Below are 23,017 nucleotides of genomic sequence, written 5' to 3' on the forward strand. Positions count from 1 at the left end.
ACAAGCCAAAGAATCCCACCAGTCTTGTGATTCTCTCCAGGTAAACTGGTGTGTATGGAAATAAATTGGATTAAAACAATATGCTGAATGATAGAAAGGCAAACTCTTTGCTCACTACCTAAAGGAGTCAGGTTTGTGGCTGCTATCTTTTACAACCAGGAAAATCCCTTATAATTCCATTCCTTAACTTGTATTTGTGAAGTGTGATATGAAGTCATTAGTCCATAAAAACAAGCATGAAAAATGAGAAAATGCCATAAAGTATTGTAATAGTGCAGGCAATAAAAATGTAGGGTTCATAGAGGAAAACTGCAAGCTTAGTATAAAGTTTATAAATGTCTCAATTCGTTACTGTCAAACCCTACATTTGCTTTTCTTGTGTTAATAACAGCACACCTTTTTTACCTCTCTGGTTTCATATTTATTCATGAATAGCACAGTTACCCCACATCAATAGCTTGAGATTGATATAATAGATGAGAAAAACACGTAATCAGAAATAATTCCTGTCACTGGTGATGACTCCATTAAAAAATTTCATTAATTTGATCTTTTTGGAAATGGAATTGCATTTTCAAAAAAGATGAAAAATGATATATTGAGTTTTACTTTTTCATCACTATATTCTTAATGTACTACATTATTGATGTTGCCTCATTGACCTTGTCCCTTGAGGCAGGCACTGCTGACACCTTTTTTATTATTTTTCTCATTAATAAACATGTTGTGCCTCCTTCACTAGCCGATGCACTTCTTCCACCATGTAAAGTGGATAAAGTGTCTTTTATCATTCATTTATTATTCATTGACTGTTGATCCTGAGTCTTTCCATGCCAGCTTCCTACGAAAAGACCAACTGAGTGGTTAGTTTCATAATTTTGTACCTATGCACATAACTTAGCTGTTTGAGTAAGAATTACAGGCTGCATGTTTGGACACCAATAAGTGAAAACTATTAACACAAAATATTTGGGTTTTAAATAATAAAATTAACTTAATAATTAATTTAATGATATCTCATTTTAAAATACAAATGCTTATACAGTACCAGAATAAGGGGAATCCCTACCACTTTTGCCATCCTTCCCTAAATTCACTGTGTGTCCCTTTAGCAAACTTTTTAACAGGCTTTGCAGTGAGATTTAACAGACTGGACTATAGACAACGGCATGGGTGAGAAAATAACCTGCAGTGTAGTTCCCAGATGAGGAAATAAAAGGAGAACACTCTCTGTGACCTTTACAGCATTCTTAGCCACTAGATCCACCAAAAGTGGAGAAAAAGACCTTCTTGTGCCACGTCATCCAGCCATGCACTTCCTCTGCACTACATCATCTGAATGCAGATGTCTGTGCAGCACTGACTTAGCTCCATCTTCTTCTGTCTTAGACACACAAACAGACACATAGCAAATAAAGGAACAGTTTTAAAATCTCAGAGTGTATCCTCTACATAATTGCTACGTTTATCCGTAATGATATAGGAAGCGTTCAGTCCCCAAAAAAACCCCAAAACCCCAAGCTTAGGAGATAACACCCCTTGACTATTATAATTTAGTTTCATTGCCTCTGTAATTACAAAAGTGAAGGCAATGCATTTTCTCTGCCTGATGGGGAAGATACAAAAGTAAAAGGTCAAGTCTTTATCTGTCTGTGGTTCTGCCACTGACTTACTGTATAATCTTGCACAAATCACTTTGAGATGTTGTGTATCAGGTTCCTTGCTAGGATAAAGAGTTAATAGCATCTTCCTACTCGGCAAATAATTTTAGGTCTATGTCAGTTCTAGAGTAGCTTAATAATGTTAATCAACATTAATTTACTGGACAGTGCTTTTATTTTTCTGTATTAAGATTTCCAAACCTGTTTTTGTTGTCATGACTGTAAAATGCACTTAAAATCTGCATTTTTATCATGCTATTTTCCCAAGATTGTCAGTGAAAATGATTTTCCTTTCAGGAATGTGTTGTTTTCCTCTAGCGTTGGCTGACGTCAGTCACGACTGATCTGAAAAGTCCTGCCATCGTAGCAATGTAAGAGTTCAGCTTTGAAACTTTGACTTTGTTCAGAATTGTTGTCGCACTCATTCAACCCAACTATTTATTCTTTTATCCTCACATCCATTCATTCTCTCACGAGCTCTGCTACTGACCTATTCACTGCATTATATATTGGCTTGCAAACCTTCAGGCACGTTGACTGCCCTTTTCACTGACTCACTGAAAACCTACCACCTGTTCCCTCACTCACTCTTGGACTGATCTGCCCTCAGACTCAGATCTGGCTTCCAAGCCAGTTTTGGTCTCTCATCCCCTGCTCTCCTGTGGTATCTTCTACCCTTCAGCTTATGTCTTCCTGAGTTTAATTAAGGACTTCAGGTTTAAGAGCACACTCAGTTGTTACAGCTTTCTTAAACCTTTTTCTTGCTTAATTCTTTGGTGTTTTTTTTTTTTGTTTGTTTGTTTTGTTTTTTTCTTCCTGGCACAGATTTGATACAGTTTGCCTAGACTTAAAATACCCACGTGTATATTCAACCCTCAACATGTTGTCTGAATTAGGTATATTATGACTGAGGCAGTCTTTACATATTATTACTTCGCAGAATGCATTATCTGTCCTTTTGAAGATTAGACTTTATTATGCTTACAGTAGAGGTTTTTAAAAGCATGTTTCCTGCATGCTCTTGGAATACTCATTATGGAACTGCTGTGGACATGTATTAATAATTGTTCATTATGTGATCTCACTGCCACAGCATGCCGTATTTGAAAACCGATCATCTTTTTTCAGGAACACAAAATCAGTTGTAATTACTGCAAGGACAAGTGTCTTTAGCCCTACACCACTAGTTCACATACAATCCAGAACAACGTCACAGACCTTTGGAAGCCTCCCAGATTTGTGTCCATCATGCCTTGGAGGCCATTTGTTTTTTAAGTCCTGTGAAAGACACTACTCATAACTGGAAGAGATAGGAATCTTCAGTGGTGCAATTTATCCTACTAGCTGTATGTACCCAGCACCGTTGTTATTATTATAGTGTTTCCTTTTTCTCAATGAGTTCCATTTAGTAACACGTTTGACTTGAAAGCACATCCTGAATGTGACCAAGAATCTGGTATTTGACAAGGTCCAAATATCAATTCCTTGTTTTACCTCTGGCCTTTCAGTCTGCAAGACTCTGCAGGTTTTACTGAGAATGGAGACTGAAAACTACATTATACAAATGAACAATAGAATTCTTAAAGGTCATGAAATCTAACCGGGATACAGACAGAAGAAGTAATGGAAATTTTGTCTTGGTGCTAGCCATTGCTCCAGTTCCTTTGTGCTGCTCTGGGTTTTTGGAACCTTGTGCAGACTGCAGGCTCTCTGGGGAAAACCTGACAAAATCCCTGTGATTTTCCTACTTGGTTCTAAGAACCACCCTAGCCTAGACTTCATAAAACGTGAAAGAGATTAAAAAACCATCTTTGTTTCTTCCTTTGGAATATAATTTCATAGCTGTATCTCTCAGGAGAGGCTTAAAGTCCTGTCCAGGAGGGTTTTGCTAGCATATAGGTGGCTAAAGGATTGGTACCACCGGCAGAATTTTGGGTTTTTTCAACCATGGGGCCAATTCCATGTTATCTAGCCTGCTAGAGTCAGATGGGCTTCATATATCTAGCAAGGGCAAAAGGACTCTAGCCCATAAGTTGTCGGGGCTGATCAGGAGGGCTTTAAACTAGCTTTGAAGGGGGAAGGGGTTGAAACCAGGCTCTCCAGAGATGATCCCGAGTTAAGGGTGAAATCAGCAGCCCAGCTGAAGTGCATGTACACCAATGCACGCAGCATGGGCAACAAACAAGAGGAGCTGGAAGCCACCGTGCAGCAGAAAAGCTCTGATGTAGTCACTGTCACGGAAATGTAGTGGGATGACTCGCATGACTGGAGTGCTACCATGGGTGGCTACAGGCTCTTCAGAAGGGACAGGCAGGGTAGGAGAGGTGGAGGGGTGGCTCTATATATGTTAGAGAGTCTCTTGACTCTGTTGAACTCGAAGTCACTAAAGTTGAGTGCCTGTGGATCAGAACTGGGGGGGAAGGCCAACCAGGCTGACATCCTGGTGGGAGTCTGTTACAGACCACCCAACCAGGATGATGAGGGTGATGAATTATTCTACAAGCTGATGTCTCAAAATCACCAGCCCTTGTTCTCATGGTTGACTTTAACCTGCTGGATGTCTGCTGGGAACTCCACACAGTGGATTAGAGGCAGTCTAGGAGATTCCTGGAGTGTATAGAGGATAATTTCCTGCTCCAGCTGGTAAATGAGCCTACCAGGGGTGGGGCCCTGCTAGACCTGCTGTTCACAAACAGAGAGGGGCTGGTGGGAGATGTGGTGGTCAGTGAATGTCTGGGGCACAGTGACCATGAGAGATTTCTCAATACTCAGGGACGCAAAGAGGGCCATCAATAAAACTTCTACCCTAGACTTTCGCAGGGCAGATTTTGGCCTATTTAGAAGACAGGTTCAGAGGGTACCTTGGGAAACAGCCCTTGGAAACAAAGGGGTCCAGGAGGGATGGATATGCTTCAAGAATCAAGTATTGAATGCACCAGAGCAGGCTGTCCCAGTCTGCTGAAAGGTGAATCAGCAAGGAAGATGGCCAGTCTGAGATTTTAAAGAAAATTATGGGAAAAAAAAGAGAGCTTACTGACTATGGAAAAAAGGAATATAGTTAGGTCATGTAGAAAGAAAATTAGAGAGATAAAGGCACAGTTTGAACTCAGTCAAGCCACTTCTGTCAGGGGTAACAAGAAGTGCTTCTACAAATACATCAATAGCAAAAGGAGGGGCAAGGAAAACCTCCATTCTTTTTTGGGCATGGGGGGGAACATAGCCACCAAAGATGAGGAAAAGGTAGAGGTATTTAACACCTTCTTTGCCTCAGTTTTCAACAGTAACAGGTTGTCCTCAGGACAACTGCCCTCTGGAGCTGGTAGACAGAGACAGGAAGCTGAACAGCCCCCCTGTAATCCAGGAGGGAACAGTTAGTGACCTGCTGAGCCACTTGGACCCTCACAAGTCTATGGGACCAGATGGGATCCACCCCAGGGTAATAAGGGAGCTGGTGGAAGAGCTCTCCAAGCCACTCTCCATCATTTCCCAACAGCCCTGGCTCACTGGGGCGGTCCCAGATGACTGGAAGTTGGTGAACGTCACACCAATCCACAAAAAGGGCCAGAAGGAGGACCCGGGAAACTCCAGGCCCGTCAGCCTGAGCTCAGTGCCTGGCAAGGTTATGGAGCAGATCATCCTCAGTGCAATCACACAGCACCTACAGGATGGACAAGGGGTCAGACCCAGCCAGCACGGGTTTAGGAAGGGCAGGTCCTGTCTGACCAACCTGATCTCCTTTTATGACCAGGTGACCCCCCTGGTGGGTGAGGGGAAGGCTGTGGATGTGTCTGTCTGGACTTCAGCAAAGCCTTTGGCACCATCTCCCACAGCATTCTCCTGGAAAAGCTGCAGCCAGGCTTGGACAGGGGCACTCTGGGCTGGGTTAGGAACTGGCTGGAGGGCCGGGCCCAGAGAGAGGTGGGGAATGGAGCTGCATCCAGCTGGGATCCGGTCACTAGTGATGTCCCCAGGGATCAGTGTTGGGCCCAGTCCTGTTTAATATCTTTACTGATGATCTGGATGAGGGGATTGAGTCCATCATCAGCAAATTTGCAGATGGCACCAAGCTGGGGGGGAGTCGATCAGCTGGAAGGCAGGAGGGCTCTGCAGAGGGACCTGGACAGGCTGGATCCATGGGCTGATTCCAACGGGATGAGGTTCAACCAGGCCAAGGGCCGGGTCCTGCATTCTGGTCATAACAACCCCCTGCAGCCCCACGAGCTGGGACAGAGTGGCTGGAGAGCAGCCAGGCAGGAAGGGAGCTGGGAGTGGGGATGGACAGGAAGCTGAACAGGAGCCAGAGTGTGCCCAGGTGGCCAAGAAGGCCAATGGATCCTGGCCTGGATCAGGAACAGTGTGGCCAACAGGTCCAAGGAAGTGATTCTTGCCCTGGACTCAGCACTGGTGAGGCCACCCCTGGAGTGCTGTGTCCAGTTCTGGGCCCTCAGCTCAGGAAGGACATTGAGGGGCTGGAGCAGGTCCAGAGGAGAGCAACGAGGCTGGGGAAGGGACTGGAGCACAAGTGCTGTGAGGAGAGGCTGAGGGAGCTGGGGCTGTTCAGCCTGGAGAAGAGGAGGCTCAGGGGAGACCTCCTCACTCTCTGCAACTCCCTGACAGGAGGGGGGAGCCAGGTGGGAGTTGGTCTCTTCTCCCAGGAACCATCAGTAGGACAAGAGTAGGACAAGAGGGTCCTACCAGCAGTAGGACCTCCCCTTAAACTGTGCCAGGGGAGGTTTAGGTTGGACATTAGGAGAAATTTTTTACAGAGAGAGTGATCAGACATTGGAATGGGCTGCCCAGAGAGGGGGTGGAGTCACCGTCCCTGGAGGTTTTTAAGATAAGACTGGATGTGGCATCAGTGCCATGGGCTGGGAACCACAGTGGGGTTGGATCAAGGGTTGGACTTGATGATCTCAGAGGTCTTTTCCAAGCCAGCTGATTCTATGATTCTGTACTAATATCAGCAGCCAGTCCCAAAGGAGATTGAGTTGATTCTTCTGATAGTATAAATTACAGCAGTTGCCCAAATAAAATATGATAAGGATTTTTTTATCTTCCCACCGTATTTGCACTATGGATTTTCTGGCATGGGTTCAACATTTGATCCTTTTTTATGCTGTCCTGTTAAGACCCAGGCAAATCATCAGAAGTGGTTATCCCCCTTCCTGGCAGGCCCTGGCCCTCAGTCCCTCCTGCTTCCTGTTCCTATTGCCTCCCAGAGCTGGGTATGACTACCTTTTTCTCCATGCTTCATATCCGATGTTTTGATGGTAAACGAATGTACTTGATGTTAACACTGCAATGGACACCCGTGGCCCAGTGTTAAGCTGGCCTAAGTCAAATGACCATTTTGAAAATGTTATGAAGTGAAGGGGATTCCGCAATGTTTTCCACACAATAAACTGTTCATTGGCTCTGCTAATACCCTCCTTCAAATCGCACTGTTTCAAAGACCCTGAAATATCAAAGTGGCCAGGTCTTGCCTTGCATCTAAACTTTCTTCATGTGGCGTTACCGCTATGACTCCACGTCCTTAAAAGGTTCCATTTCCTCAGTAATTTCTTCTTGACAGTATTTCTTATCTACAGCTAATGTGAATTATGGGTATTAGAAATTGACTGTCATGTTATTGTAACACTACATACACACTGCGTAATGCTGGCATTAAAAGGTCAGCCAGTAAAGCAAATGCCAATAAACAAACAATATTTTGTTCAGTCTTGCTTAAATGACTCCTGCTAACCAAGCTATATCAATCCTATGACAGTGGGTATCACCTGTTCCACAGTAATAAAAAGAAAAGCCCAGTCACCCATGTGTTGGTTCATGTCATTCATCACAACAGTCACACCAGGCGTGCACGGACACGATGGTAATCAATAACTCATCTGTGACTCAGCAGAAGGATCCCGGGTGAGACCTGTGCAGACACTGATCTATTTTCTTTGCCCCTTTAACACCGCCGAGCAGGCACCTAGGCGAGCCTGTCTTTAAGGTGCAGTAATTCTAGCACCGTCTGCTTTCGATGCGAGCTATTCGCATTCCCACGGCGCCGAGAGGCTGCATCCCAGGTGCGGTTTGCTCTGTGGTCTGCGGGCGAGCGGATCCATCCTGCCCGAGACGGGGAGGGGAACGCTCCTCCGAGAGGAGCAGGGGAATGCGACAAGTGTCACCGGGTGCGAGGAGGCGCGGCGGCTCCTGCTCGGCCCGGGGCGCTGCGGGACAGAGCACCCGCTCCCGGCAGGGGCGCGGCGGCTCCCGAGCCCCGGCGGTTCCCGAGCCCCGCAGCCCCGGGAGGCGCCGTGCGGGGGGATGCCAGAGCGCGCCGCTGCCCCCGGGCCGGCCCGCGGGGCCGCCGCCGTTAACGGGCGCAGGGAGAGCAGGGCAGGGCAGGGAGGGCAGAGCAGGGCAGGGCAGGGAGGGCAGGGCAGGGCAGGGCAGGGCAGCACCAAGGCGAAGGCGGTGCAGCCCCCCGGCCGGACCCCCGGCAGCGAGGGCCGGGCCCGCCCCCCGCGCCGCTCGGCCGCCATACTGCGGGGCAACCCAAACTTGTTACACGCGGGCACCAACTCCTCCCGCTCCCGCTGCTCCTCCTCCCGCCGCCGCCGCCCTGCCCCTCCGGCGCGGGGAGGAGGGGGCTGCGCCGGCCCGGCCCCAGCCGCGGAGAAGGCGCCGAGGCGGGCGAGGGCCGTGCGAGGGCACCGCCGCAGCCCCCCGCAGGTAGGAGCGCCCGGCGGGGCGGGCCGAGCGCCGGCCCGGGGGGAGGAGACGGCGGAGGGGGGCGGGCGGAGGGAGCGGGCGGGCGGCGGCGGCGCCAGAGCGGTGGGCGCTGGGGCAGCGTCTGGCAGTGCCCGCCGTGCCTGCGCCCTTCTCCGAGGTCGGTGCGGGGCTGGGGGGCCCGGGCGGGCGGTGCCGCCGCACCTGCGGAGCGCGGGCGGGGGTCGTGGCGGGGTGCGGGCGGGGGGCGCCGGGCGCTGGCAGCCCCCACCCGCGGCGCGGCCGCGGCGAGGCGGAGAGGAGGAGCCTCCCGCGGCAGCAAATGAGCGAGGGCTGCCAGGTTTATAAATCTGGTTTTCCTCCCACCTCCCCCGAGTCCCGCTGGCTCCGGCGCCGGCGATCGCCCGTCGCGGCTCGGCCAGGTGCGTGCCTGGGGCGGCCCCGGGGCCACTGCCCGCACCTGCCGCGGGGCCGGGGCGCGCTCGGGGCGGTGCGGACGGAGGCGAGGCGCTTTTCGCGGGGCTGGGAAAGCGGTCGGTTTCCAAGTGCCAGCAGCCCAGGTTGCCGGGAGCGCGTCCGGGCGCTCCGGGGAGGCCGCTGTCTGTGCCGGGAAAGCGCCGCCGCGCCTCTTCTCGGCGGGGAGCAGGACGCCGCGCTGGGCGCTCGCTGCCGGGGAGCCGGCTGCCTGTGTTCTGAAGAACTGTTGTGTGCTGTTTTATTTTTCAGCTGTCAGGAGAGTTTAAATCAGGTCTCCGCGGAGGTGCCCAGTTTGCAAGGTACGGGTGAAGTGAGAGTTTCCTGTCCCCATTTGCCCTTGATCTAATTCTGAGGGGGTGTCTTGGCCGGCTCCCGGAGGTGTGGGCTGTTGGATGATGTTTTCCGCGTATACAAAACTACGCATCGTCGGCATTGAAGGGAGAAGGATTGAGTGGATGAATGCAGCCGTGGTAACTTCATTGTTGCAGCTCCTTTCTGTGACGTGACTGCCTTTAGCAGGGAGGGGAGCAGGAGCTTGCTCCTGCCTTGACGTGGGAGGGGATCTGATGGATCTGCAGGTTGAAGGGCTTTTTGCAGTCTGCTCTTTCATTTAATGCCGAAGCCTTTTCCTGTCTTCATTCATGTCTTTATTATCGTGTACCTCTTGCGGGGAGTTGTTACTTCGGCTGAAAAACGTGAAACATCGCTTTAAAGTCTATGACATCCAAGTATTTCTAGTAGCCTCTGGAAATCAATGTAGTTGTAAAGCCTCTTAAAAAAAAAAAAATTCCTGCTCTAATTATCGGTAGGCTATTGCCTGCTTTGTGCCCATCAGGCTCAGAAATAGCTACTAATCTCATACTCCTTTTTGGATACCTGTATGAAGGTTTTGTTAGAGAACTGTTTAATTACTACTTTTATTAGAAAGAGTGCGAGCTCAGGCGGTTACGCAGGTGCGCCTAAAGGAAGGCGTGCCGTCTGCACGGATGGCAAATGTGGAGGCCGTGCAGGAGGGGGAGTATCGTTTACAAACTGAGTTAGAATGGGGCGTTGTAGGAGAGAGAACCGAGTAGCTCATGGGGGGTGAAACATTCCCTGCTGTGCGGGGAGAAGTGTTGGCACAGTGTGCCGCCTGGGGTGAGCAGGCTGTGTATGGGTGGGTGCTCATAATTCTTTCCTGTAGCTGAGATGGGGTACAGGTGACTTTTCCACTGGAAGCAAACGAGTGGTAAGGGAACGTGTTTCTACGTGTATCTTCTTAAAAGAAAAACAAACAAAGAAAAAAGCTTTGTAAATGTGGTGCTGGATTGACAGATGAAGCCTGGCTTTACTAGGATCTCTTGGCCTGGAGAGGAAGTATTTCACTGTCCCACCCCCCCTCCCCTGAAGCAATTACTTTATGTACTCTTTGTGATGGTCAGGGATTGCTGCAGAATCTGCTGACAAAAGCTGCTTGCGTTCATACCTACTGAAATAGGTCTACAGCTAGCTTTTTAATTCTTTTTTTTTTTTTTTGAAATGAAAGCCATTATAGGGTGGTCACTACTTCCACAGCAAATGAAGCACTTGATGTGAATGGGTCTATTTCAAAACTAGAACACTGATTCATAGGTTTTTATGGACACTGTAAGTAGAGGTGTGCCCACAGACTTCATTTAATATGCTGTGTTAATATACCATCTCTTTGCTGGTATATTATGATTCAGTCCCTTCTCCTCCTGTCCCTGTATAAACCTGATAACCTTTTGTTAACCTGCTCTCATGGGTACAGCAGTACCATGCCAAAATGTTTGCCTTTACACCACAGAGGTCCTGCAAGGAGGGGAGTTGTTCTAGATGCTCTGATGCTTCCCTTGTTGGCCTCTCTCCTGGGCAGCTGAGCTTTAGAGTTACCTGCTTCATGCAGCCTCTTACTGGGGAGGAGCTGGAGAGGATCTATCATCTGCCCAGGGCCACTTGGCTGGAGTTGGAGACTGCACTGTGCTCTCTCTTGGGTGGACTCTCACCCTCTCTGCCAGCTGGCTTGGAGGGGTGTGTGTTGAATGAACATTCTGTTGTTAAAATACATTGTCTTAGATGTTTTCTTACAGTGAAGTCATGTCAAAAGTGACTCCTGGTCTGGCCTGCTAGCATTAGATGTAATGCTTGCATATGCCACCTGGTTTGCAAAAGGTGTTGGATAAGTCAGTAGATAGTTGTGCCATACTCTGATTTTAGGGATGACTTTCCAAAGTGGGACTCTAAATCAATGGAAATAAAATCTTGGAGCATTTCTGTCATAGTTATGCTATTTTGGAACTCTGCCAGTTTTTTTGCTTTAGTTATGGTTTTCTCCAGGGAAAATGGAATCTAAGCCACAGTTGTTGCAATAGGGATTTTGTAGATAATAAGAAAATAAAGTATTTATGCTAAATGTTCAGAGGTGAGGTTTTTTATCCCAGTTTTTGCTGTGCAATGGTAACTTGAAATAATTGCCAAGGTTGACTAACGTTTCTTACAAGCCTTCAGTGCTTTGAAATGTTGGATCTTGTTGGATTCATATTGTGTGATTTAAATAAGTAGAAAAGTAGTTACTGAAGGTACATTACCATGAAAGTGTTTTTCATGAGTGGTTGCTGATCTACTGTGCTACTTAGTAAACTGAGGTTTAATTGACTATAGACATGACTAAGAGAATTTTTCACAATGCTTTAGTTTCAGAAAAAATCATTAAATTTTTTCTGGGTGGCATGTGACAATGAGGTTGGAGATTTTAAGATGACAACAAAAAGAAGCAAAGCAGGTCTTTAACTTCTCTGAGTTATCCATTAGAAGTTCCTCTTTTTTTTTTTTTCTCCCCCACATATGTATATGAATTACTGTGTTGGAAATTTAAAGTGGGAATTCAGATTTTCATTATGACGTTAGTATTAAACACTTTAGGGAGGTTGTTTTTTGTTGTGCCTTGTACTTAGCTGCTGTATGCCATGTTTAGTCAGCTGAAGAAAGGTATGCCCAGTTTAGAAGTTGCATAATAAACAAGGAGGTGGGAAGCGCTTTTGGCTTTTTATTTGATTCTTCTTTCTCTGAAGCTTTCGCTCTCCTTCTGTCTAACTAGTCATTTCTCTGATGATAATAGCAGCCTTTTATAAGGCCTTCTTCATCTGGCTTTGCATAGTCCTGTGCTTGAGTGTCTAGGTAGATAGGTAGAAGAAATGCATTGAAAAGAATGAGAAATGTCCCACTTATGTTACTTGTGTCTCAAGTTTTGGGAAATTGAAATGGCTGTAGAGTTGCTGTACCATGAGGAGCTTGTGAATGCCAAAAGGCTGCTGCTGCAGCTTCTATTTGGAGAGTTAACTCACCTGTGAGTTGATGTAGCTGTGCAGGCTAGGTGTGGAAAGTGTTTTAATTGTTTTCCTTGTGATATGAGGGTTTTGTCTTTGTGTCTTGGATGAATTAGTGAAAGGAACAGAAATGACTTTTTCTTCTACCACAGCTCTTCAGCTACAAAGAGTAGCACTTCATATTTCAGGCTGATCTGTACCATCATCTTGGATGACGGGGAAGTTACAGATCTTGCTATCCAGAACTGGATTAATGAGGTCTTGCATTAATTGTATTCTAGCCAAAAAGCTTTTATGTTCTGTCTTTTATCTGCCTCTAAAATACCAGGAATGCAAAGCGCTGTTTAGCTTTCTAGGGGTGCTGCTGCAGTCTGCCTTCACTATGAGGAAGCTTAGTGCTTGCAGTAGGAAGTGTGTTGTGCTCCGTATCTTTGAAAACGGCATGAATAAATTAGGAAAAACTTCTTTTTGGTACAGTTAGTGGTTTTTTGTTTGTTTTTTTTTTTGTTTGTTTGTTTTAAATAAGGGAGTGGAGGAGAATGAAAGACTTTCTTTTGAATGAGAGGCGTGCATGTTGTTAGTAGTTCTATAACTCTGAGATTTTTGACAAGTAAGTGTTTTAAAGCGCTGAACTGCAGCCTTTACTTCAAGAGAATGTTCTTACATGCCAGTTTTTGTGGCCTGAGAGGGAAACAAAACAGATGGAAAAATAATAAAAACCTGGACTATAGATGTAAGCAGATAAGGAACTTTTCTAAAGATGATAAATAAAGTTAATTGAAGCCCATGTATCAAGTTTAGAATAAGTTTGTTGGTAATCTAAAAGTGGTGTACCCAGTTTCTTGTCTTTGCCTGTTTTTCCACCTATTTCTTTTTCTCTCTGTTCATGTACAGCAGTGAACACATAATCCACCAGGCATTTTCTGCACTGATCCTCTTAAAAAATTAGTATTAGCCTATATATGAGGCAGGCCAAAGAGGATTGAACACTGCTGCAAAATTAGTACCTGTTGGCCTCATTGCAAGGGCAGGCAAGTTCCCTTTCTCTTATGAGGAGCTTGGTTGTGTTTTCTGTGCAGGATTGTGCATGCTGAGCAGATGTGCAGGGGGTGGAGCACGGATGTGGAAGTAACTGGGAAATCATGACTTTGTCAGCGCATCTGATTACTCATCTGGGAGACATGCAAAGCAGGGGAATTTTTAGGGAGATGGGCAATTCTTCTGGGAAAGCAGGCAGAAGAGTAGAAACTTCTGCAGACTTGGTTAGCTCTTTGCTGGCGTGCAGCAGAGACGCCGAAGCTAAAGCAGGTCTGACAGAACCTCAGTGAGGCAGAGTGGGAAGTCTGGTGTTCCTCTGTGCTAGAATAAAATGTGCGGGTCCACACAGATTTGCATGCATTGCAAATGGCAGAGTAGGGGAAAAAAATGCATGAAATGTGATTATGGTTCTTGCTTTCTTCAAGAGTGGTTTTCAAGGGCAGGCTTTAACTGTGTTTCTGCTCAGTTCTCCTCCTTCTCCCAATATAAAGCAGACATTCTTCTTGCCCCAAATAATTGTATATGCTCATTTGCGCTTTATTTTTTTTTTTTTATAAATAATACTGTATGAACATTGTCATTGTACATACAGAGAGATGCATGGAAACATGGAGGCTTTTTGTTTTTATAGAATGTCTTTGTTCTCATTTCCACTGAACGAGATAATGAGTTCAGTTTGTTTGTTCCTGGAAAAACAATGCAGGATGTAGGGAAGAGACCTAGAGATGTGCAAGCCTTTGGATTTGTATTTGAATTCTCCCTCCATGCAATTTGGATGTGTTCTGGAGAGAATGGAGCAATATAGACTTTTTAAAACACAAAGTGCACACTGAATCCGTGTCTTAATTCAGGTAACAAAAGTTGTGCTTGACTTTGTTTAGGTTTGTTGTGGTTAAACTTGTAAATTTGAAATACTTCAAAAGGAGCTGTCTCTTGTATTGCTTAGAGTGGTATAGGCTGGTCAAAGCTTGTGTGAGGACACACTGAATTTAGTAATTTACCTCTGTAGGATGCATTACTTCACATCTTTGGTCATCTTTGCAGGTCATCTCTTGTTATAGCAGGAGAGATAAAACTGGCTGTGCTGTGTGTTGTTTGGGACTGTCATATGCACATGGGTGACACTGGTTTGTTTGCTGGAGTAACACTGTCTAGTGAGAATGTATGTCAGTATGATATTTTACAGATACCCTTCTCTGTGCTTTTACATCATCTCATAATGCTCGAAATTCGTTCAGAAGACATTTATTAAATCCCATTTAAGGAATGAAATCCCAGTTAATGCAAGCAGAACACGTGGCTGTTCAGTGAAACCATATGAGATTCCTCTTGCTTGCCTGAGGATGTAAGGAAGACAGAGTTTGTGGAAAGAGGCTGTACTGATCATTTGATCAAATATAATGGCAGGCTTTGGGACAATCCATATTCTCTCAACCTGATCTTATAAAATATTTATCACCTTTCTCTCTAAGCCCAATCTTAGAAATTCTTGGCAGACTGTAATTCTTGCCAGACATTGCAGTGTGGGCTGTGAGATACTGCTGTGTGTAAGTCTGTAATTAATTTGAGTATGGAAGGAATTGTGTGCAAATCATTTAAAAACAGAGGAGTGGTCTGCACACAGAAGTTCATAATCAGGGCCCTGACCTTGCCAGCAGGTTTGTGTGGGTGGAGCATAGCTGAGGGTGGGGATATGCCTGTAGGACAGGGGCCCTGTACAAGCATACTGTCCTGACCTCTCTCAAAAACAAATGGAAAAAAAAGCCCCAAACAACCAAACAAAACCAAAAAAACCACGACAACAAGAACAAAAAACCCGAACAACCCCCCCTCTCAAAGGAAAAAAAAAATCCCAGACAACCAACATCCCAAACAAACCAACAAAAAGATCCTCAACCCTAAAGAAAACTTGAAAAAAAATAAATTGCAGTAACAGGGCAGTGATGCTCTAGTTGGCCATTTTGAATACAGAAGTCTGCTGGAGCAATGCTGTGCTCAAAGCTTTTTTCCTCTCCCACGTATCTGTTGTTGCTTTTCGCAAAAAGTGCATACAGTGGCCAGAGGCAAGAAATTAGGCATTCCTGTTTCCACTCAGCAATTGCATAAAATTACTAAGGATTTGCTGGGGGTGCATATGTATGCCCACACAGATCCCTATCTGTATTTGGCTGTAGATGTACCCTACCTGAAGGGTCCCTTTCTCAGAAATCAGAACCATTTGTCTTCCATCAGAACTGTAGGTGTAAAGGAAATAAGTACCTTTGATAGAAGTAATACTCCCCCACCAAGAAACTGAAACAACAACAAAAAGCCCCTGCAAAGGCACTAAAAAGTATCTGCATTTTGCTAAGAAGTAAGAATTAAATTTTTCTTTGCTGTTAAAATTCTCTCTTAAATGAGAGAATGACTGCCTTTTTCTTCTTGAGATTATTGGGATTGTTCAAAATCTGCAGTTGAATGTTTAGATTCTTGGCCCTATTGGAAACAGATTTACTATTCAGTTGAATCAGACTAGGTTTTACTCAGCAAATAAACTGCCTTGAAAGGTCATCCTGATTATCTTCTAGGTAAGTGAGACATAGGATGGCCTTTTCATTTCACTTCTTCTGCACTGGGATTAGTTGTGAGGGATTGTACGATAAATATATAAGACAGACCTTTCTGTAGGCTTAAGAGCTTTCCTCTCCGTGCAGTTTTCTCTCTCCAAAGAATTAAAAATAAAGGAACCAACCCATATGTATACATTCACAATATATTAGTAATTTAAAATATTTGACTAGCCATTTCCAACGAGGGTGGACACTATTGGAATAGTTTCCGTCCTCAAATATGCAAATAAATTGACTCTAAATGCATCTGGAATCTTATCTTTTATGTGTTTAAGGGATTTATTATTGCGATGTCAGAGACACAAATCTCTATTTCATACAAGCACACAACTGCATAAATTAAATGTGTGTATTTGCTCACAGTATTAAGATGCTGATAAGAAGACATTCTCAAATGGTTGAATTTGCCTATTTGGAATTGATTTAAGATAAAAAAAAGCATCTTCTTGCATCCATCTTGAGACGGGCCTTCTATGTGCATGAATTGATTGTGGATCAAATGGTACATGCTGATATTCAGGAATTCTGCTGAGGTTTTTTAGGAACATTTTTTCCTGCTTCAGTACTGACAGCCAGCAGGGAAAAAAGTAACCATTATTCAGAGCCTATCTTCTGTTCTCTAATGGTTGGCTTTTATGAGAGTTCAGTTCTTGTTGCTGCATGTCTGCCTCTGTTCTTCCTCATAGCTATGCCTTCATCTTCCTGGAATAGGATGCAGATTTACTGTACACAAATTTCTTTGCAAAAAGAAATTTCTCAAGAGATTATGAAATGACGCTCTTGATCAGGTGAAGCATCTGATGGCCTCTGCACTCTCAGGTTTCTGCTTAGTGTTTGCTGAGCAGGCTGTGCACACTGAAGATCAGTTTGCTGCAGTGTGAAGGATGGTGCTGAAACAGGTCTGGGAGCACATCCTGGGGAGTGGGCAAGAGCAGAAAGAAATTTTGTTGAGCAGGAGTAGTTGCTGTTTGTCTGTGGAAGGTGAGTGGAGTCAGCTGTGCTAATTTCTATGCACATAAATGGGCCTTGGGAGTCAAAGGTGCTAATGTGACCCTGTCATTACACGGCACCCCAGCAGTGAAGGGAGCTTTGAGGTTCCCACAGAGAGATGTTGGCCTGCATATTTCCATGGCAACGACCATCCCTTACACATTTATAACCTTTGATTAAGGATACAAAAAGCAGGGGGAAAACCTTTTCAAAATTTACAAACTTAAAGCTTTAACTAGATAATTTACTTTAACCATATCTGTTACTTACGTTCCTTGGAGTGTGGAGATTTTATAAGGAATGCAGCTATCCTTTCCCCATCTACTAGGTTTCAAGGTGACGTTTGGGGACAAATGTGATGTTCTGGAGATGGCCATCTGACTTTGATTATAGCTGCACTAATATCACTCCACCAGTTTAGTTGCTATCTATTTATATTAGTATATTTTGTACCAAAATTATACCTGAAGTCCGTTGCACGAGGAGATTTGTGTCTCTGATAAAAGGGTTTGAAGGAAAAAAAACCCAAACCTTAATTTTCTGTTGAATAAGACTTATTTTCAAAGACAGGGAACATGAGATGTACCCTAAATCTTAGTTTCTGAAGCAATATAATGGCTGATGCACAGAAGCCTTATGCTCGTGGCAAGAGCAAGCTCTTCCTGCAGAAACTTGCTGTCGGCTTGCAAGCTGTGTGGAAGGGCATGTTTATGCTTGGTGTACCTTCACGTCTCTCCCTCCTCTACCCACCTGCCTGTTCTTTTCTTCATGCAGCGGCGGTCAGGTAGCAGTATTGTGAAAGGATTGCTCTCTGTTCAGGTCCAGTGTTCTCCTGGGTAAGGCTCAGATGCACCACGTAGCATTTCCTGGGAATTTGTCGCTACTGAAGAGCAGCGGAATTTTGCCACCCGTCATTTTCCTTGCATAGTCCCTTGGGGAGAAATACTGAATGGCTTGTGGGTTTCATGTTTGTGCTACCAAGAGCTGAGCTATAATATCAGGGCTAGTGCAGTGAGGGGCCTCTGAAGAGGGAAGAAATAAAACTGTTTCTTCTGTGCATTTGCTTTGGATAGCTAAAGTTGGGTTTTTGCTTTGGACTGGTCAGTACAGACTGCAGGGGAAGGCAGAAGTGGCTGTCCATGACTGGAACTACATATGGAGTTTCTTCAGTATTTTGTCGTCATTTCTCTTCTTTAAGAAGGAAGAGGTGTATAGATACTACTGAACCCTCATGGCTGGTGATTGATAGTTGAAATGGACAGGGTTGGCTACAGCTGCCAAAACAGGGAGTTCTGCAGACCTGTTGTTCCATCTGAATTGCTAAGGCTGGAGTGCACTGTATGGTCAGTAGTAGCCTCGTATGCTGCTTCTGCCTTGACCATGAAGTGCCCTTTATGCTGCTCATGTGCAAACCTTTAACATTTCTTGAGGAAGTTTTTTGTACTGAAAGACCAAGTTGGTTACTGGGCCAAGTTCGTAGTGACTGTGCAAACAGGACTGGTAAGTTCGTGATGCTGGGATATTTAGAAGGATGTTCTCCTTTATAAAAGAGAGAGAAAAGGAAAAGAAAACTTGGAGGGAAGGCTAGGCATGGATATTGATAAGATATAACTGTTGTCTGCTTGGGATCTAAATAAAACTAGCAGAAAATACGTCATCCTGGTCATACAGGATTGTATGTCAGATGGACTTGAGGGCATAGTTACAGCATTTCCCTCAGCTTTCATGAATCAGAAAGGTGAGGTTTAGCACTAATTGGTGTGGGTTGTTTCTTTTTTTTTTTTTAATAGTCAGAGGAGGAAGCATTGTTTTGGCAACTTTGAGCTTCAACCAGAGTTAAACAGTTGGATTTTAAGGCTGAAGTAACTGTTGGACCAAGTTGCCTTACCACCTGAACACAAAGACATCATACAAGTGTGTACAGTTACACCCATGAAGAGTGTGGTCATTTTTCTTCTGATGGAAGACTGCTGTCAGTAAAACACCAAAGTCACAAACACCTCCTCTCTAGGGTGGTCTTGTTCTAGTGGTTATCACCAGAGAAGCAAAGTTGTGCTGGTTTTGTCAGCTGCTGCTCGGGGGCGGGAGAGCATTCCCATAGCTGTTGTATGGTGCAAAGAGTGGAGTGGAGTAATGCTTAAGAGTAGGAAACGTAATTTATTGGCTTCTGTATCGGTTACAGCCAAGATTCTAACCCCTGTTTTAGGGTACTGAAGAGTCGTTTGCAAGCTTTGTAAGGGTGTATGTCCTGTTCCATAAAAAGAGAATAAAAACAAGCAAGGTCCAAATAAATAAGATGAATTGAAACTGCCTAAAAGGCAGATAGAGATGTGTAGAGGTGGGGAACCAAGTAGTCAAAAATTAGGAATATTGAAAGCACATGCTGGAGTTTGAAGATGGGTACATAGAATGCGAGACAGACCGTGATGATCCAAACATGTGCCTCTGGCTGGAAAGATGCTGTGGTAGCTCTGAACTCGTGTGTTCAGACCATGGTGTTTGGGCAGCCTTGGTGAACATTTCATCCAGGTCCTGAAGTGTCTGTCTGGATAATGCTCTTCTGGAATAGATACATATGTAGAAGATAATACAGTAGCCTTTGTTCAGAATTTGCAGGCTTTTACATTGGCTTCTGAAAAATGTTTTAGTGGTCTCACTAAGAAGAGCAGTGTGGATTTTCAATGTAGTACTTCCATTACAGGCAGTAGCACCATTAAAATGTTTGGTTAGATGTCCATGCAGGACTGCTGCCATGACTTCAAAACTTGTTCAGATGTGATCAAGTGACTTCAGCAGGCTCTTTTGAGACCCTTCCTGTGGTGTTGAAAATCCTTTGTGGTTGCAGAGTTCAAGATGTTCAAGCCTTGAGATTTAAGACTTGAATATTGTAAATGTAGTTGAGATTCTATATTTGGTTACTCAGGCAATATGCTGTTACTTTTTTTTGCCACCTCTGAGTGTGCCTTCCATTCACAGACAGAAGAACCTTTGTTTAGGCTTAAAATTAATCAAATATTGACAGTAAAACCATAAGCATTTTATAGGCCATACAATCTAAAGCTGGCATATATTAAGATTCCTGTGGGAAACAAGAAAAAAAAAGTTTTATTGCTGAGATATGAAGAGTAATGATGCCTATCAATTTCAGCATTCAGAGAGAGAAAACACAGTTTTGAAGCACTGTGTTTGTTTCAGCAAGTCATTTTTTGAAAATGTATTGATGGAACTGTTTGTACTGTTGTGAGCCAGAACAATGTCAGGTAGGTACTGCCTGTACTGGAAAAAAACAATCTCATCATTTCCTGAATCATCCTGAGTATAGGAATGTGAAGGCCAAAACCGTAATAAAAATGAGTGATTATTGCTCTTCACTCAAAGAGAAAAACTGTAGCTAAAAGTCAATTTAGTTTGTAATTCTTGATGTTTCATTTCCTTTACTTCAAAGCAGTTCTTAAAAACATAGTTGATACCTTGCTTTTAAAGACAAGTATATTCCATCGGACTTAGAATTCGTGCTTCATTAAAATGAAAATCACTTTAGTCTAAATTTCAATACCAAGCTGCTTAGAGATTGTTTTAATCTAAATTTTGATCTCAAACTGCACAGACAGTTACATAGGTAGAGTAAAGTTGGTATTTTTGTTATTTTTAGTTAGTAGCTTACGTAAATCAGGTTATATATATAGCATTTCTAGCACCTAGGACAAAGAAGTATTGTATATAAAGCTTGCTTTGTAGTTGCCTGAAATTCCTAATGCTGTTGTGTACAACAAATGTACACATAGCTGTCTGTTGTGTTTGCAAATGATGTGTAACATTGGCACAGATTTTCCAGACTCATCACGCTGAACCAACAGTGGGATGTGTGCCAAAGGGTTAAGTGTATAGAATGAGAGGCAAGGCATGCCATGTTCAGGATGTTCAGGACAGAACCAGCAGCAGCATGGTGATCTCTTTTCTTGGGCTTTGTTGTGACTTACCAAGTTTGCCTAACGATCCTTAAAAACCATGTATTTATGTTAGTGCTTTCAGTGCTTGGGTTTGTGGCAGAGGCAGGGGGTGGGAGGGTGAAAGCTGCTGGCATTTCATAAAATGCACAGCAAAACGTGTCTCATTTAGTTGAGAGACTGTGTCTCAGCCCAGCTGTCAGCCAGAGGACTGCTCACAGGAATAAAGTGCCTGTTCTGGCACTGGGCTTTGTGGCAGGTGGAATTGGGTGTGCTGTGGCAATGGTGGCATGTGGCTGGACTTTGGCTGTGACCCCCTGCTCACCTCTTTGGCAGGAGGACAGAGTGATCTGGTCCAGAGCCTGAGGTCAGCTACTCAGGCTTTTACATCTCTGAGAGGTGTGTGGAACAGCCGAACTCTGAAACTGCTAAAGGGGGAGAGAATGTGTTAGTGGGGGTCAGTAATGAAGTTTTTTGCTGCTTGTTGTGGCCATCTGCAGAGCTGAGAATGTGCTGGTGAGGTTTAGAGCCTGTCGTGTGAGGGCTGTCTCTGTACATGGGGGTTGTGTGGATGTACATCATACAGGAATACATTAATTAATCAAGGAAGTATTCTAGTATGAACAGGAAACTGTTGAAAACCTGAGCTTTTCAGCAGCACTTCCCCTTCCCTGTCTAGGCTCTGTGTGAAGAAATAACTTCTGGGCTTGAATGCTTTAAATACCTGGCAAAACATTTTTTTACTCAAGGTTTCTGTATCTGCTTACATTGCTGCCATGTTTTTTCAAGTTTCTCAACGTGCCTTGATCATTTTAAGGATATAAAGTGCTTCTTTTTTTTTTTTTTTTCCAGATCTCCCAAAGCAGGGATTGCTTTCTCCATTTTCAAAACTTATTGCTTTAATTTTAATTCTTGATTGTATTTGTTCTTCTGAGTTTGTGTGAAAAGGGTTAAGTGTTTCTGTTACTGTAGTGTGGCATGAAGCAAGAGCAGTTTGATCTTCTATAGTTGATGAAAATGTGAGCTTTAAAAAATGTTCAGGAAGGAGAGAAAAAAGCAAGCTGAGATTTAACTGATTCTTTGAGGGGCTGTGGAAGTGATTATGGAGGCTCCTGAAACTTTCATCCCAACAATCAAACCATGTCTGATATAACCAAATTAGGTAGTTCCCTTTGTGTGGAGAAGAGAGACTTGAGTGTTGCGAAAGGACAGTGTGTCTCACTCTCACAGTTAATGATTTCCATTTCCTGCAAAAATCTGGAGGCTCTGGACTCAAGTGTAATTGATGGGTTTATGGCACTACCAGGGCTATTGTGTTCTGGTGGCATTTGAGGGCCCCAGTCAGGCAGGGCTTTGGTGTGTTAAGAGTTTACAGTATATAAACACCAGTGAGAGAAGTGGTCACTTCCTTGAAGTTTACAGCATAATTTGAAACTAGAAGAAAGTGAGCCTTGAGGAAGGAGGATGAGCAGGATTTGGGAGATAACTTGAGTGAGCCTGCTGCATCCAGTCACTGAACTTTGCCTTTCGTCTGTTCTGTGTGAAAATTATTTCCTGTGAGTTTTTCTAAATCTTTCTGCAGATGTGGATCCCAAATGCCGGGGAGGGGGGGAGGAGGGAAAGCTGGTTTTTTTATTGGATAACCTGCAAAATTAAATGAGTGTGGGGCAGGGAGTAAGAGTATCAGCCATAGGTATGAGCTGCGTGCTGTGGACTTCAAGGTTGGATAGCTGGGAAAGGGGGCAGAGTTGGGAAGGATAGAAAACTGGATAAAAAGAATTATGGGATGCAGGTGTTCTCACAGAAAAGGTGATTTTGGTGTCTCTGAGAATAAGGATCGTGTCTAGATTTTCTTAAGTGAATGCCTGATGTGGGGAAGAAAAAGTGACTTACTCTGAAGAAACACCTCCATGCAGTTTCTAGATGCTGATGTTTCATTCTGGAACTGAAACTACAGCATGTTACTGATCTGGTGAAAGCCAAAATTTGTATTATTCTGATTCACACATTGCCTTCTTGGTACACCCACTGCAAGTGTATGAACAAAGCCCATGAGCCTGTTTTTTCTCTCAATCTCTCCAGTTTATTGAGAAATAGATATGTAGTTTTATTTTCTAAGATATTTGTGCAGACAATTCACCCCATTTTGTAAATCTTAATTCTACTGATATCCTTCCTATGCCATGGCACTAGAACTTGCAAACCTACTGCTGCTTGTTACCGTGTTCACACTGTGATAAAAAATTTAAAGG

General features: G+C 44.3%; 1 protein-coding gene across 13 annotated transcripts in view; it reads left to right on the plus strand.

The window, feature by feature from the left end:
* Positions 1-8,099: 8,099 nt before the first annotated feature.
* Positions 8,100-23,017, plus strand: part of SEMA4D (semaphorin 4D) — a 95,593-nt gene continuing 80,675 nt past the window's right edge. For 7 of the 13 annotated variants that reach the window (XM_032676879.1, XM_032676869.1, XM_032676873.1 and 4 more), the window contains exons 1-2: positions 8,102-8,381; positions 9,105-9,154. The gene's annotated coding sequence lies outside the window, so the exon portion shown is untranslated. Of the gene's footprint in view, positions 8,382-8,519; positions 8,539-8,763; positions 8,801-9,104; positions 9,155-23,017 lie in introns of those variants that run through there. The other 6 variants (XM_032676875.1, XM_032676876.1, XM_032676878.1 and 3 more) reach the window with 4 other exon arrangements.

Source organism: Chiroxiphia lanceolata, chromosome Z (genome assembly GCF_009829145.1).
Source record: "Chiroxiphia lanceolata isolate bChiLan1 chromosome Z, bChiLan1.pri, whole genome shotgun sequence".
NCBI lineage: Eukaryota > Metazoa > Chordata > Aves > Passeriformes > Pipridae > Chiroxiphia > Chiroxiphia lanceolata.